This window comes from Elaeis guineensis, chromosome 14 (assembly GCF_000442705.2).
Source record: "Elaeis guineensis isolate ETL-2024a chromosome 14, EG11, whole genome shotgun sequence".
NCBI classification, from domain to species: domain Eukaryota; kingdom Viridiplantae; phylum Streptophyta; class Magnoliopsida; order Arecales; family Arecaceae; genus Elaeis; species Elaeis guineensis.
This window is the reverse complement of record NC_026006.2, coordinates 24,478,653-24,496,027: the sequence shown is the minus strand read 5'-3', so window position 1 is coordinate 24,496,027 and position 17,375 is coordinate 24,478,653.

The window sequence follows — 17,375 nt, the reverse complement described above, 5'->3', positions numbered from 1 at the left end:
GGTAGACTTCAGCCGAGCTACTCCATAGCTAGTGGATTTTGGACGAACTACTACGACGAGACACCACTCCGAGCTTCCACGATAACTGGTCCTCGCCCGAGCTCCTACAATGGATGGTCCCCTCTCGACCTCTCGCGAGAACAGGATCCCATCCGAACTTCTCTAGCAGATGGATTCCAGACGAGCTTCTATAACGGACGAGCTCCAGCAGTTGGGTCCCTACGATAGCCGATCGCCTCCAATGTCTGTCGAGCCTCCCCCGCACTATCCGAAGTCCATCGCCGACCGACCTCCTATCAGGCTCCCCATAAAATCGAACTTCCCCGATGGACGATCTTCGGATGAGCCTCCACATCAGATAAATCCCAAACGGACTTCCCTAGACTCTGCTAACAGAAAATCTCCATCCGAGCTCCTACGACAGGCGACTCCCGCCTGAAACGTCAGCAACCTCGAAACATCTGAGCCTCTCCCAGAATGATGATGTGAAGAGCCATTCTGCTTCATCGGGCATCCCAGTCGAGCTTCAACCGATGGATCCAAACTCTCTGACAAGCCACGACAAGAGTCGCCACCCTGCTCCACTCTCTGCAATGGATTCCACACAGCTCCACCACTCTCTGACAAGCCACGACATGAGCCGCCACCCTGCTCCACTCTCTGCAATAGATTCCACGCAGCTCCACCACTCTCTGGCAAGTCACGATAAGAGACACCACTCCACCCCCCGCAACAAGCTCCACATGGCCCTGAACGACCCCTGACACCACTACTCTCCATAACAAACTCCACGCGGCCCTGAACGGTCCACTACCAGACGGTTACAGACGTCACTGTCGATCAGTTGCGCCCTCCATCTATAAATAAGGATCCCCAGGTATGTTCTTCTCTAAGTTCAAAAACTCTATCTTAAAACTCTGCCTAAATTTTTGCTCGAGCACTCCATTTCTGTTGAAGCAGAGTACTGACTTGAGCATCGGAGGGTCTTGCCGGAGCACCCCCAACTCCGGTTTAGACTTTCTTTGCAGGTCCCGATGGAGGCCGCGGTCATCCCAGCTCCAGCTTCTCCGACTTCGATAGAATTTTGCACCAACAGAATTGGCGCTAGAGGAAGGGGACTATGTCTTCACGGTATCCTTGTTCTTAAAGGAGTGCTCAATGGGACCGATTCTGATCATCTTTTCCGACATCCTCTTCTCCTTCCTCTACTAGATCTTCACCCGATGCCTCCCCGCAAAGCATCCATCAGGCGATCCACGGCATCCGTGGCCAGATCTCAAGCTCTGGCCTCACCCCCGATTTTCCAGGCCCCTCCCCCTCCTCCGGCAACAGTGGTCGACAGATCCATCCGATGCCGGCCTAAAGGTAGGGAGAATCGACCAAGGATCCTACCACGACCGGTGCCGTCGAGAAGGGAAGAACAACCTGAAAATCGGCCTCCAATCAGGATCGTCTGCACCATCTCTGGAGAGCCCCAAAAGGAAGCGGCCAGCGGATCGACCAGACCGCCCAAGCGGCAAAGGACTAAAGGACCCATAACCTTTACTGAAGAAGACGCCCGAGAGGTCTAGTTCTCCCACAACGATGCGGTTGTAGTTTCTTTAAATATTGCTGATTATGATGTACGTCGCATTCTTGTTGATAGTGGAAGCTCGGCTGATATTTTGTTTTACGACGTCTTCTCAAAAATGTCCATCCCTGACGGTCGTTTGGGACCGATTGGCTCCCCTTTAGTAGGGTTTACCGACGATGCTATCCCGATGGAGGGAGTAATAACTTTGACTGTAGTTGCAGGTTGATATCCAAGACAATCCAGGGCTCTGGTGGATTTTCTGGTGGTGAGGGCGCCGTCAGCCTACAATGCAATCCTTGGTCGACCTGACCTCAATGCCCTCCGGGCTGTGGTGTCAACCTACCATCTGAAATTGAAATTTTCTACTAACCAGGGGGTCAGAGAAGTCAAGGAAGATCAAGCTCTGGCAAGGCGCTGCTACAATATAGCCCTGCAAAGAAGTGGTCAGCCGACCCCTGTCTAGTTAATGGATTAGACACCCGCGATGACCTGACAGAAGAATGAGGCGGGCCAATGGAAGATCTTGTCTCAATTCCTTTGAATGATGGGAACGAGAAACACATGGTGAAGATCGGCTCCAACTTGGGGAAAGAGGTGCGGATGCAGCTTATCAATTTTCTGCGAAAGAATGCAGATATTTTTGCTTGGATTCTGGCAGACATACCAAGGATCGATGCTGAAGTTATGCAGCACCATCTGACCGTCGATCCCAAACACCAGCCGACAGAGAAAAAAGTTCGAAGTCATGCGTCGGAGAGACAGGTGGCAATAGCCGAGGAGGCTGATAAACTCCTAAAGGCCGGGTTTATCAGAGAGGTCAACTATCCGAGCTGGGTTTCCAATGTGGTCTTGGTTAAGAAGGCGAACGATAAATAGAGGATGTGTATAGACTTCAAAAAACTGAATAAAGCCTGTTTGAAGGATAGTTATCCTCTGCCCAGAATCGACCAATTAGTAGATGCAACCTCGAGCCACAAGCTTCTCACCTTCATGGATGCATTCTCCGGCTACAATCAGATCAGGATGGCACCAAAGGATGAAGAAAAAATCGCTTTTATAACTAACCATGGCTTTTATTGTTACAGGGTCATGCCTTTTGGCCTCAAAAATGCAGGGGCGACATATCAGTGGCTAGTGAATAAGATCTTCAAAGAGCAGATCGGCCGCAACATGGAGGTCTACGTAGCTGACATGCTCGTAAAGAGCAGATCCTCGGTGAACCACATCGTCGACCTTAAGAAGACCTTTAGCATCCTTCGAAAATACAAGATGAAGCTGAACCCAGCCAAATACGCTTTTGGAGTAACCTCAGGAAAATTCCTGGGCTTCATGGTATCGAGGCACAGGATCGAGGCAAATCCGAAAAAGATTCGTGCCATCCAGGAGATGACCACCCCGAGGTCGATAAAGAAGGTTCAGTGCCTCACCGACAAAGTAGCGGCTCTAAATCGCTTCATCTTGAGATCGGTCGAGCGATGCTTACCTTTCTTTTAGACCCTCAAGCAGCCCAAGAACTTCTGTTGGACCGTTGGATGTCAACAGGCATTCGAGGAGCTGAAGACCTACCTCGGCTCATCACCATTATTGGCAAAGCCTGAGCCTAGAGTGAAATTGTTCCTATACCTGGCAATTTCCCCTGTGGCCCTCGCTGCAGTTCTGATTAAGGAAGAAGCAAAAATTCAACAGCCGATCTACTACATAAGTCGAGTATTGAGAGATGCCGAAATCAGGTATACTAAGTTAGAGAAACTAACTTATGCCTTGTTGATTGCAGCTCGAAGGCTCTGACCTTACTTTTAAGGACATACCATAACGCTGCTCACCGACCAGTCGATCAAGACGGTCCTGCATCGAGCGGATGCCTCTGGAAGAATCGCAAAATGGGCGGTCAAGCTCACAGAGTTCGACATCAACTATCGACCTCGGCCAGCGATCAAAGCCCAGATATTAGCAGACTTCGTGGTGGAATGCACTATCCCAGAGGAGGTCGAACTTGGACAAGATGAAGCCGATAATCCAGGGCTCCAGCCGAACTTCCCCAAGGAAAGAGCCGATCTCCCTGATGGTTCTTGGGCCCTCTACGTGGATGGTTCCTCCAACATGTCAAACGCAGGCGCGGGCCTGATCTTGGTCAATCCAGACGGGATTGTCGCGGAGTATGCACTGCGCTTCGAGTTCCCTACAATAAATAACGGAGCAGAATATGAAGCTCTGATTGTAGGACTAAAGGTTGCCAAAGAATTAGAAGTAGATCAGCTTCAAGCCTACAGTGATTCTCAATTAGTAGTAGGACAGGTTAGTAGAAATTATGAGGCTCAGGAGGACAGTATGGCTAGATATCTCGAGAGGGTAAGGGAGATCATCCCTACCTTCGGCAGCTTCGACATCAGGCAGATCCCGAGATTGAAAAATGCCAGGGCCGACCTTCTCTCCAAGTTGGCTACGCTGGCTCCGGCCGAACTGTCTAAAGAAATCTTCTTCGAGGTTCTGAAGTGCCCAAGCACGGAAGAATCACGGTCTATGATGGAGATCAGCTATGAACCCAGTTGGATCGACCCGCTAGTTGCGTACCTCAAGGACGGGGTTCTTCCTCCTGATGCAAAAGAGGCTCGAAAGCTTAAGAACCAGGCCTCCTGATATATCCTCTACGAAGGCAAGCTATACAAGAGGTCATACTCCTTGCCCCTCTTGAAATGTCTCCGGCCTTCCGAAGCCGACTTTGCCTTGAGGGAGGTACATGAAGGAGTCTGTGGAAATCACCTGGGGGCCAGGTCTTTATCCCATAAGCTGCTCTGACAAGGTTATTACTGGCCTACCATGTACCATGACTCCGTTGAATATGTCCAAAGATGTGACCGGTGTCAAAGATATGTCAATGTACAAAGGCAACCTACCTCCGAGTTTACACCATTGAGTGCCCCATGGCCGTTCGCACAATGGGGGATGGATATCCTCGGACATTTTCCCATGGCATCGGGGCAGTGGAAGTTCCTCCTGGTGGAAATAGACTATTTCACCAAGTGGGTCGAAGCTGAACCTTTGGCAAAAATCATGAAAGCTAAAGTGTAGGACTTCGTTTGGAAGTCGATTGTCTGTAGGTTTGGCTTATCCAGAACCCTCATTACTGATAATGGGCGACAATTTGCTGGAGCAAAGTTTGCCAAATTTTGTGAGGGCCTATACATCTCCCACAACTTCGCCTCGGTGGCCCATCCTCAAGCAAACGGTGAGGCCGAGGTGACTAACCGGACTCTGTTGCAAGGCATCAAAGCGAGACTTGAAAAGGCAAAAGAAACTTGGGCTGACGAGCTCTATCATGTGTTATGGGTATACTGGACTACTCAGAGATTGCCCACCGGGGAGACCCCCTTTGCCCTAGCTTTCGGGACAGAAGCCGTGATCCTAATAGAACTCAAGCTTCCGTCAGCACGAGTCATGGCATTCGATGAATAGCGCAACCCACAGGATCTTAAGGCCAACCTCGACTTGTTAGAAGAAGTTCGGATGGCGGCTCAAGTTCGAATGGCGGCTTACAAACAGAAAGTAGCCCGCTACTACAACTCCCAGGTCAAAAGCAAGGTCTTCCGGGTGGGGGACCTGGTGCTACGGCAAGCCGCTGCCTCACAACCTTAGAATCAAGGGAAACCTGCCTCGAACTGGGAAGGCCCGCATGAAGTCAAGGAGGTAGTCCAACCCGAAACATACCATTTAAAAGAGCTCGGAGGAGCAGAGCTTCCACGACCATGGAACTCGAAAAATCTACAGATGTATTACCAATAGCTACGCCTTAAATAAAAGTTTCATACTTGCATATTTTTCTTTTAGCATGAGTTTATAACGACAGGAAATAACTCTCCGATGTAATTGAAATTAAGCTTGTTAGGAATAGGAGGAGAACCTCGTCCTAACATGAGCAAAGTCGAAGGCCCGATTTCTTAAAGACCGGATGGGGGGAGAGTTCCTTACAACGGCCCTTACGTGCCTCCACAGCCTTGTTAGGAACAGGAGGAGAACCTCGTCCTAATATGAGCAAAGTCGAAGGCCCGATTTCTTAAAGATCGGATGGGAGGAGAGGCCCTTACAACGGCCCTTATGTGCCCCCACAGTCTTGTTAGGAACAGGAGGAGAACCTCATCCTAACATGAGCAAAGTCGAAGGCCCGATTTTCTAAAGATCGGATTGGGGGAGAGGCCCTCACAACGGCCCTTATGTGCCCCCACAGCATTGTTAGGAACAGGAGGAGAACCTCATCCTAAAATGAGCAAAGTCGAAGGCCCGATTTCTTGAAGACCGAATGGGGAGAGAGGCCCCAACAACGGCCCTTATGTGCCCCCACAGCCTTGTTAGGAACAAGAGGAGAACCTCATCCTAACATGAGCAAGATTGAAAGTCTGGTTTCTTAAAGATCGGATGGGGGGAGAGGCCCTTACAACGGCCCTTATGTGCCCCCACAGCCTTATTGGGAATAGGAGGAGAACCTCGTCCTAACACGAGCTGAAACCGACTGTCGGGAACAAGGGGAGGACCTCGTCCCGATGCAAGGAAAGACTCGACTGATCGACAAGGAGGAAAGCTTCCCCAATGACTCCTCTACACTCTCATGACCCCATCAAGAGCAGAGGGAAGACCCTCACTCAAACACAGAAGAAAGGGGGAAGCGAAAAGAAAAGCTGACGAACTACTTCTGCGACAAGTAAAAACAAACTACATCAAAGACATAAGGGACTTTGTCTCATTCGCAAAGAGGGAACCTAACATAGATCGAGGATAAATCGACCTCCTTAAAACAATGAGAAGTTCAGACCTCCAAGCTCTAGCATCGGGAGAAAGCGCCAAACTCAAACAGCCTCGAAAGAACCTACGGTCATAAATCGAAGGGCAAATCAACACTGCAATGATCGGGAACCTCCAAACAGCGTCGACATCGAACACGACGAAAGACAAAAGGAGTCTGGTAAACAATCGGTTAACATCAGAATGGATGAGGTAATAAATAATTTCATTTTCATTTCATTGGTGAAGTATACATTACAAAGCCTTGAAGCCCAAAAAAAAAAAAAAAAAAACAACAAACAAAACGAACAACTCTAAAGGAGCTCGGCTTTATCAGACTTTGAACTCTCAGTTCCGGCCATCGTCGAGAATTACTTCAGGTACCTGGCTTCTTCCTCCAGTCCCCCTTTTTAGATCAGCAATTACTCCACCATTATCTTCGAAGTACATGTAGACGCCATCTCTTTCGCACCATGGCTTCCGCTGCTTTTGGATCAGTAATTACTCCAGCATTATCTTCGAAGTACATGTAGACGCCATCTCTTCTGCGCCATGGCTTCCATTGCCTTATGATGACGACGGACATGACCTTCTTTCTGAGGTCAGGTTCCCCCTCACAGTGACGGTGGGCATGACCTTCTTCCTGAGGTTAGGTTTCCCCTCGCGATGACGCGCACTAGGAATCCCTCGCGGTCGAGGATATGCTATAAGCGCGGGCTCTAGGCCATCAAGGTGAAATGCGGCCGGATCTGTCTCTTCTACCCTCACCTTCTTCGCTAACCCGGAAGTTGCAGTGTCTTCCCGTTCGTGGGCTTTCAGACTCTGGGCTAACATCTGAGCCATGACCGTGCCCATTTATACGACGAAGGAAGACCAGCATGGTCTGTGAATAGGGGTACGGAAGCAAGGAAAGTTTTGTGGCTAACCCAAGCTGGTCTAAGGGAGGCGAGGGTAAAGAGATGAGGAGGACTCAACAGATGCCTGAGGCCAAGAAGGAAAGATCGAAGAAACTCATGTACAAAGTGAGATCCCCGAAGGGGGGAGGCAGGTTTAAATAGGCAATGGGAGTCGGTGCAATAATGGCTGCAAGACTCCTCAGGCCAGTCCGTAACCGCCGCATGGCCCACTCACCGTGGCAAATGGCTGAAGGTGGCCGATAATCAGTAACACCATTATGGCACCGTACCTAGGGCCACACCCTAGCGAGAATTCTAAAAAAATAGAATTCTTTTCTGAAAAGGCTCCAGTACCAGCATGCCGAACGTCAAATATCTGACAACCGTCAAGCGTGAAAGTCGAGGAGGACAGCTTCGGTCGTGAGAACTCTCTATACTTCCGTCATTCGTAACCCAAACTCAGAAGTAGGAGGACTGGTGTTGGATATAAAATACCCCCTCGATCGAAGTTTATAAAGGATCGATCTTTCCAGAGCTCTTCCAGCTCCCGACCTTGTGCATGGTGCCTCTCCGAACCTCCTCGATCATCCGAACTTCTTCGATAGTGAATTTCTGCATTCATCCATCGGGCCACCCCGAAGGCCCTTTAGGACTCACTGTCTGCCAACCTTCTACAGCAACCGACCCCCTGAGTTTCTACCTCGAACTTCTCTCGGGCTTCACCAGCATTCAAGCTTCCCCGACAATGTGATTTCTACGATAACCAGACTCCACCCAAGTTTCTACAGCGGTCGAGCACCCCCCCGGATCCTAATCGAGCTCCCACGAGAGCCAAACTTCTACTATGAGTGGTCTACTCTGAGCTCCTACCGCAGGCTGGCTATCCCAGACATCTACTGTAAGCAAATTTCATTCAAGCCTCTACTATGAACAAATTTCTTTCGAACTTCTATTCCAGGTAGACTTCAGCTGAGCTACTCCATAGCGAGTGAATTTTGGATGAACTACTACAATGAGACACCACTCCGAGCTTCCACGACAACTGGTCCTTGCCTGAGCTCCTACAATGGAAGGTCCCCTCTCGACCTCTCATGAGAACAGGATCCCGTCCGAATTTCTCTAGCGGATGGATTCTGGACGAGCTTCTATAACGGATGAGCTCCAGCAGTTGGGTCCCTGCGATAGCCGATCACCTCCGATGTCTGTCGAGCCTCCCCCGTGCTATCCAAAGTCCATCGCCGACTGACCTCCTACCAGGCTCCCCATAAAATCAGACTTTTCTGATGGACGATCTTCGGATGAGCCTCCACATCGGATAAATCCCAGACGGACTTCCCCAGATGCTGCTAACAGAAAATCTCCATCCAAGCTCCTACGACAGGCGACTCCCACCTGAAACATCAGTGACCTCGAAACATCCGAGCCTCTCCCAGAACGATGATGTGAAGAGCCATTCTGCTTCATCGGGCATCCTAGTCGAGCTTCAACCGATGGATCCAAACTCTCTGACAAGCCACGATAAGAGCCGCCACCCTGCTCCACTCTCTGCAATGGATTCCATGCAGCTCCACCAATCTCTAGCAAGTCACGACAACAGACACCACTCCACCTCCCACAACAAGCTCCACGTGGCCCTGAACGACCCCTGACACCACTACTCTCCGTAACAAACTCCACGCGACCCTGAACGGTCCACTACCAGACTGTTACAGACATCGCTGTCGATCAGTTACGCCCTCCATCTATAAATAAGGACCCCCAGATATGTTCTTCTCTAAGTTCAAAAATTCTATCTTAAAACTCTACCTAAATTTCCACTCGAGCACTCCATTTCTGTTGAAGCAGAGTACTGACTTGAGTGTCGGAGGGTCTTGCCAGAGCACCCCCAACTCTGGTTTAGACTTTCTTTGCAGGTCCCGACGGCGGCCGCAGTCATCCTAGCTCCAGCTTCTCCGACTTTGATGAAATTCTGCACCAACATGATCTATCATGTTGGTCAGGTAAGTGAGATCAGTGGGAGGGATATGCCCTTAACTCATCGTAGATGCATCTAGGTGAATAGCTCTCAATTTAAAACCACTCGATCAAATCTACCAAACTTACCTTAGACACCAACAGGTTAATTAACTTCAATTTGGTCCACCAGAAGATTCGGGCTCAACCACAAAGCCATGATCATGGTTTATTTATTAGGGTCAAACACATGGACTTAATCAAACTTTAACTATTAAGATTGACTCAGAGAAATACTGATCTGATCTAATTCAATACTTGATTAGATTTAATCAATTTTTTTACATGGTACATACGTGTTTCTAACCCTAAGTCTAACCCATTAAGAAGATCTGATTCAAGCTAACCCTTTGTCCATCGATTTATGTGGTGTCTTAACGATCTTCAATTCTCAAATCTAGATCATTCAAACTTAATTCATAATTAAGTGTATGAAACATGTGTTTCAGTCTGTAGAACTATTCTACAAGAGTTTCAGATGAAGCATACCATATATTTTAATATATAAATAAATTTTTATAATATATTTAATAATTAAATATGTATAGGTATAATCTAAACTTCACACATACATCTCATGCATCATGACAACTTTTAGATCAATACCGATTACATCATATGTAACATGCAATTCAGATCTAAAATAATTTTATATTTAAATTTTATCCTATTGTAATAAATCATAAATTACTTTAGATCTATGTCTAAAATTATTTATGATCAAAATAATACATAAAAATTTATTCATTTTTTTTCTTCATGAAATCGGATTACAATGATACCCCTACATGTCATAAGAGAACCCATCGAATAAGTAAAAGAGAGATTAATCTCTTCAATCTCTTATGATCAGATGATCTAGTGATCTCATCAATTCGAGTACTAGGCTACTAAGATCTAAAATTTAATTCATATATACTTACATCAATATGCAATTATTGACAAAATAATTTTATGTCATGAACATATCCTTGATCTTATCAATTATGTTCTTCATCTAATCTAATTAGATTTAAGGTATTATATATATCATATCAGATCTGAAATATATCTTACACTGATTACAAAATATTATTTTTATATTTGATATTATATAAAAAAATAATTAGATATAAATATGAATGCATAAGAAATAATTTTTGATAATATCTGTTTTCGCGCAATACTGAATTTTGATAGGATTTAGATCTAAATATCTATTGAAACGGATCTAATTCAGATCTAAAATAAATCTTACTTCATAATGAAAATAAAAATATTAAAATTTTATTAAAATAAATTTAAAATAAATTTTAATTCACATTATTATTCCATTAAAAACTCAGCAACAGTAGAATTCTGTTATAACAAACTTATAACAACCTTAATCAACCATTGATTAGGTACCTCTAATCCAATCAAAATTAGATTAAAAATTTTATATAAATAGATTTAAATTATATTTAATATTTTACAAAAAATCTCAATTATATCTTATATAATTAATCTTAAAAAATTTAATTATGCATGCATATATTTCAAGCCTTCTCTGATACCAGTTGAAGGGAAGGGAAACTATTTCTCTTCAGAAGGCCGAGGTTGCATCTAAAAATTTTTCTATTCTTCTATATGATTAAGAATCAAATTCTTACATAAATAGTAGTATAACTAGAGATCAAATCTCAAATTATCTAGATTAAATCTTCACGAAGGTCTGAATGTATAGACTCTCTACTTCGCATGCATGCCAGACGCCACAGAAAAGTAGGATGAATTCTAATCCAATTACCTTCGAAACTCAATCAAATGAGAGATGAGATGTGCTGGTGTAACACCTCATATCAATAGGTGAGATGGCCAAATAGGATCCACGTCCAAGGGAAGAGGGGCGGCACCAAAAGAGAAGAGACCATGGGAAGAAGAAGGCTCTTCTCTTCTCACACCTCTCTCTCTCCCTTTCTCTCTTCTCTCAGTCTGATTTGTTTGCTAGTTACTGTGCATGCACAGGTAGAGACCCTCTCTATTTATAAATGATTTTCATGACTCAATAAGTATAGGAGTCCTAACTCAAATATGATTTGAATTAGTCCAATACTTATGAAAGAAGGATTCCTACATGAGATAGAATTGCCATCACATATGACAACCAATTTACAACCACTCCCTCACCCACATGGGATACCCCAAACTAACACTATTCCAGGTATTGGTCAGCCCACATGAGAGGGAAATCCTAAAGAAAAAACTAGCTTTTTCCTTATAGGATCTTTCAGATCTAATGAGATCTGGGATGGAATATTTCAAAAAAAAAAATATCCTATGATATTTTAGATCTAAGATCTATTATATCTAATTCCTATTATCTAATATTAAATCTAAAATTAAATCTAAAATCATGAGGAATAGAGAAATACCTCTAGGGTAACTAGATTACCCTGTAGATGATCGTAGCAATGCCCGAGGTTCTAAAATAGCCACGCAGTCGTCTGGGCTCTACCGATATCCACTCAAGCAGGATTTGGATCATCTTTTCCTCACAAATCTTTGCTCTAAAAATTAGATCTGGATCTGATCTGAAAGATCTTCAAAAGATCTCCTGAAGCTGGAGCAGTAGCTTCTCGACAAATCTCTGTAGCCTTCTAATCAGGAAGCCACCACGCCTTGGACAAGCACCAGATGTATGCCCAACTTCTTGGACATGAAGAGGGGAGGGAGAGGAGCAGAGGGGGTATAGAGAAGTGGAGAGGATTCATACTTTTGCTAGTTATTGAGCAGAGTCTCTAAACCCTAGGCGCAGATAGGGTTTAAATAGACCCTGCTGCGCTATGCAGTGCCACATCATTTGACCAATCAAAAAATTCTAATTAATTTTGAAAAAATTTTGATTGATGGAGTGATATCATCTGATCATATCAGATAAGAACCCCACAATCCCTTCTACTGTTGGTGCCAACACTGGATAAGCACAATGAGATTTGCGCCCCACAGTCCAAGTTGATCAAGGAATCAGAGTCCTCATCTCATGGGACTCTATCCTTATCCACTTGGGGTGCACGCCCAATCTGAATATGGTGCCCACTTTGAGGGAAAAAATAATATGTGGACACTCCACAAAAACTCTCCAATGACCTTTTGCTAAGTGGCCTTCAGTCCAAGGTCCATGGGTAACGTTTGACCAATGTCCTAAAACAGAAATGACAGGTGACAGAAATTAGCAGGTGTTGTCTTAAATTCATCTTATGAATTAAGACAAATCTTTTCTAAGCTGGACTGGCTCCAGTCAGATTGTGAGAAACCTTCTCAAGGTTCTCTGGATGAGCCAAATCACATTTGGCTCAGTCGAGATAGAAAAGATTATACGAGGAGAAAGTTAGGCTCAATCGTGTGCTAGCATGATTTCCTTGAACCTAATTAGATCTAATCCAAATCAATCGAACTGGACTTGCTCAATTGATGACATCCAGACCCTAACTCTTGTTTGTGTGACCCAGTTAGGTTCATTTTCATATGGTAATGAGACATGTCATGATCTCATCATCGACACCATCAAAACTCCTTTCGATGGACCAGAACTCTTCTGATTTAGATAATTAGAATGTTCGATCATCAAGATCATTCTAATTGCTCCCAAAATCTATCAGTAATACCTAGTAGTATATGGTGGCAACCCATCAGAAATGAAGATCAATCTCTCGGTGCAGCTACCTATGTGATTGAGTTCTTCTATCATGAGTTCCGACTGAATTAGGGTTAAGATGAACTCGTAAAACCCAACATCAATCATATGAATCAATCGATCGATCCAAGTCCGATGTGAAACTCCAATGGAAAACTCTTTTCCATTATTTCACTCTGCCATGGCCATGGGCTTAAGGACTCGATCTTTCAATCATCATAAAACTACTCCTCTTATTTACCGAGGTTGATAAATTCTATCTTGGTGCAATCTGGTTCTTACAATGAATATGCTACAGCCAACATACACCTCAGGGTTTCGAATGGTTAGGAGATTGAGTTATGGTGTAGTCAAACTATAACACACTCAAGATGAACTATCGATGTACCTTAGGTCAAAGAACTAGACACACAGCTGCAGCATCGAGCTAGTCATCGACGAGAAGGTAGACTTCCTTATGATTGCTCGAGATGGTCACACTCAGTACTTCATTCTCAATGAATATCTGTACTCTCGCTTCGATGTCTTCATTTCGTAGACTCAAGACATATCTACCCTAAAAAAGCGATCGTACACCAACCTTTCGGATCGATCACCATCCTCGTGATGATCCTATGGTCAGGAGCTGTTTATGAGTTAGTTATGTAAATTCATACCTTAAATTTTCAACTCTTAAAAATATGAATTAACATTTCTACTAACTCAAAGGATGTATCACAGGCATAATGTATATAATGTGATAGTAGAATAATCCTTTTATTCATTTATAGTCAAAATTATAAATTTACCCTTACATTTGTGCAAGAATGTGTCAGCCAATCTGGCATCTAAGGCACACATCTAACAAACTCCCACTTGACCTAATGCCAATTGGCTACATATCTATGTCCCATCTTCTCAAGGTGGGCTTCGATCTTCTGCTGGCCTAATGGCTTTGTCAGTAGGTCTGCCACATTGTCTGTAGAGTCAACTCTCTTAATCTCGACATAATCTTTTTTGAGGTAATCACGGACAGATGGAATGGCCGCTCAATATGCTTGGACTTCTGGTGAGACCTTAGCTCTTTAGCTAGGGCTATAGTGTCATTATTGTCATAGTAAAGAGAAACAGCATCCGATGATATCACTCTAAGCTCTGTGGCAAACTTTTTGTACCAGAATACCTCCTTCGCAGCTTTCGATGCAGCAATATACTTTGCCTCCACGGTGGAATCAGCAATCACCGTCTACTTGGAACTCTTCCAGCTAACTGCACCACCATTGCAAATGAACAGACTCCCAGATGTCAACTTTCAATAATCTATTTCAGACATAAAGTCTGAGTCTATAAATCTCTGAACCTAGAGTTCTCCATTCTCAAAGACTAGAAACATATCCTTAGTCCTTCTCAAGTACTTAAGGATACATTTCACAAAAGTCCAATGCTCTTCGCCTGGATTCGACTGATATCTACTTGTGACACTCATAGCATGGGCTATATCAGGTCGTGTATATAGCATGGCATACATGAGGCTTCCTATTGCGAAAGCATAAGGGATCTTGCTCATGCATTCAATCTCCTCAGGTGTGCTAGGGCACAACTTCTTGGAGAGATGAATACCATGTCTAAAAGGTACTAAACCTCTTTTAAAATTTTCTATGCTAAACCTTTTTAGCACCTCCTCTATATACATCTTCTGTGAAAGTCCCAGCATCCTATTTAGTCTATCTCTATAGACCTTAATACCCAGAATAAAGGATGCCTCTCCTAGATCTTTCATAAAGAACTCCTTAGACAACCATATTTTGACTGAGATCAAAATGAAAATATCATTCCCAATCAGGAGGATGTCATCTATGTATAGTATGAGAAAGACAACTACGCTCCCACTGATCTTCTTGAACACACATGGTTCCTCCTCGTTCTTGATGAAACCAAACATTTTGATCACATCATTGAAACGAGTATTCCAGCTCCGAGATGCTTGTTTAAGTCCATAAATGGACCTTTACAGCTTGCAGATCTTGTGATCATCATCATTGGATGTGAAACCAAGTGGCTATTCCATATAGACATCTTCCTCAAGATATCCATTTAAGAATACTGTTTTCACATCCATCTGCCATATTTCATAATCGAAATAGGCTGCAACAACAAACAATGTGCGGATGAATTTTAGCATGACTACAGGTGAAAAGGTATCCTGATAGTCAATGCCTTCGCGCTGACTATAACCTTTTGTTACGAGCCTAGCCTTGAATGTCTTCACATTTTCATCTGCACCTATCTTTCTCTTGAAGATCCATTTACACCTAATAGGTTTAAACCTTCAGTGGATCTACCAAGGTCCAGACTTGATTTGAGTGCATCGAGTCAATTTCTGATCTCATTACCTCTAACTATTTCTCGAAGTTGATATCTGATATCGCCTCGTCATAGGTCTTGGGGTCATCACCATGAGCCCCATTTTCTATGAGAAATATTTTCTCTACTTCCTCTTGTATAGTATCTAAGTACCTTTCAAGAGGATGAGAAACCCTAGTCGATGTACGAGGTGGAAGAGGTTGTGTTAGGATTGGTTCTAATTGATTGGGTTCCTCAGGTTCCTTAGCTCGTTGCTCTTGGGAGACATTCTCCTTGAGCTTAATTATTCTTTCGATGCCACCATCATGAATAAATTATTTTTCAAAAAAAATAGCATGTCGATTCATAATCACATTGTGATTTTCTGAAATATAGAAATAGTATCCTAATGACTCTTTAGGATATCCTATGAACCGAGCTCTAAAAGACCTGAACTCTAACTTGTCCGCCTGCTATCTCTTGACATGAGCCGAACAACTCTAAATTTTGAGATGACTCAGACTTGGCTTTTACCATGCCATATCTCATACGGTGTGGTAGGAATGGTTTTAGAGGGAACCCTATTCAATACATATATTGCTGTCATGAGACAATGTCTCCAAAGAAACTCAGAAAGGTCTGTGAAACTCATCATGGAATGGACCATATCTAATAGGGTCTAGTTCCTCCGTTCTGAAATCCTGTTGAGTTGTGGTATTCCAGGTGGAGTCCATTGAGAGACTATGCCATTATCCTTAAGATAGTCTAGGAACTCCCAACTAAGGTATTTACCTTCTTGATCTGATCGAAAAATCTTAATGGATTTTTCTGTTTATTTTTCTACCTCATGTCTGAATTCTTTGAACTTTTCAAAGGCTTCAGACTTGTGTTTCATTAGAAACACATATTCGTACCTAGACATATCATCGGTGAAGGTAATGAAGTAGACATAGTTGCCTCTAGCCGGTACATCAAATGGGCCACACACATCTGTATGTACTAGAGCAAGTAGGTCTGGGGCCCTTTCTCTATGTCCTTTAAAAGGGAGCTTGATCATTTTGCCTTGAAGGTATGATTCACAAACTAGATATGACTCGAAAGTCAACGGACTCAATAGCCTGAATTTCTCCAATTTGTTAACCCTGTCTTCCGCTATATGATCTAGCCTTAGGTGCCATAGATACCTATCATTTAGACTATCTCTAGGCCTTTTAATTCCTATGGTATTCACATTTTGCTCGATATTAAATACAGATCCATCAATATGTAGCTGATAGAGATCATTAATAAGAAAACTATTTGCAACTTTATTATTTTCATAAAATATGTTATAATAGTTCTTATGAAAGCTAATTACATAGCCTTCTTGTGCTAAACATAAAACAGAAATCAAATTTCTGCTTATTGCAGGCACATAATAACAATCTCTAAGAATTAAATCTAATCCTAACGGTAATCACAAAGGATAGGTTCCCACGGCCACAGTAGCAACTCTTGCTCCGTTCCCGATGCATAGGATCATATCCCTATCCCTCAATCTCTTGCTCTCCTCAAGATCCTGCATAGAAGTGCATAAATGAGCACTAGAACCAGAGTCAAGTACCCAACTGGATGCAGAGAAAATCATAAGATTAGATTCTATAAAGAGCATACCTCTAGAAGGACCATCCTTCTTATTCTTCAAGGTGGCTAGGTACTGAGGACAGTTTTGCTTTCAGTGGCCGTCTGAATTGCAGTGAAAACATTTTTCTTTTTCAGCAGCATTCTTCTTCGGTTCTGTCTTCTTCTTCTTTCCATCCACCTTCTGCTTCTTCGCAGACTTCTTCTTCTTTCCAAAAGACTTTCTCTTAGAAGAAGTCTGCTCCATAGTAAGGACTGAGCCTTTTGAATCCTTCTAAGAAAGCTCAGCCATAACCAACATGTTCATTAACTTAGCCAAGGTACACTGCATCTTATGCATATGGAAGTTCATGATGAACTGACCATATGCATCAGACAAAGACTGAAGAATCACATCAATCTGAAAATCCCTATCTAAGATGACACCGAGCTTCTCAAGCTCCTCAAGGTCCTTGATCATTGACAAACAATGATCTTGGACTAACTGTCCATCATGTATTTTAGCCTTAAAAAGTCTTTGGCA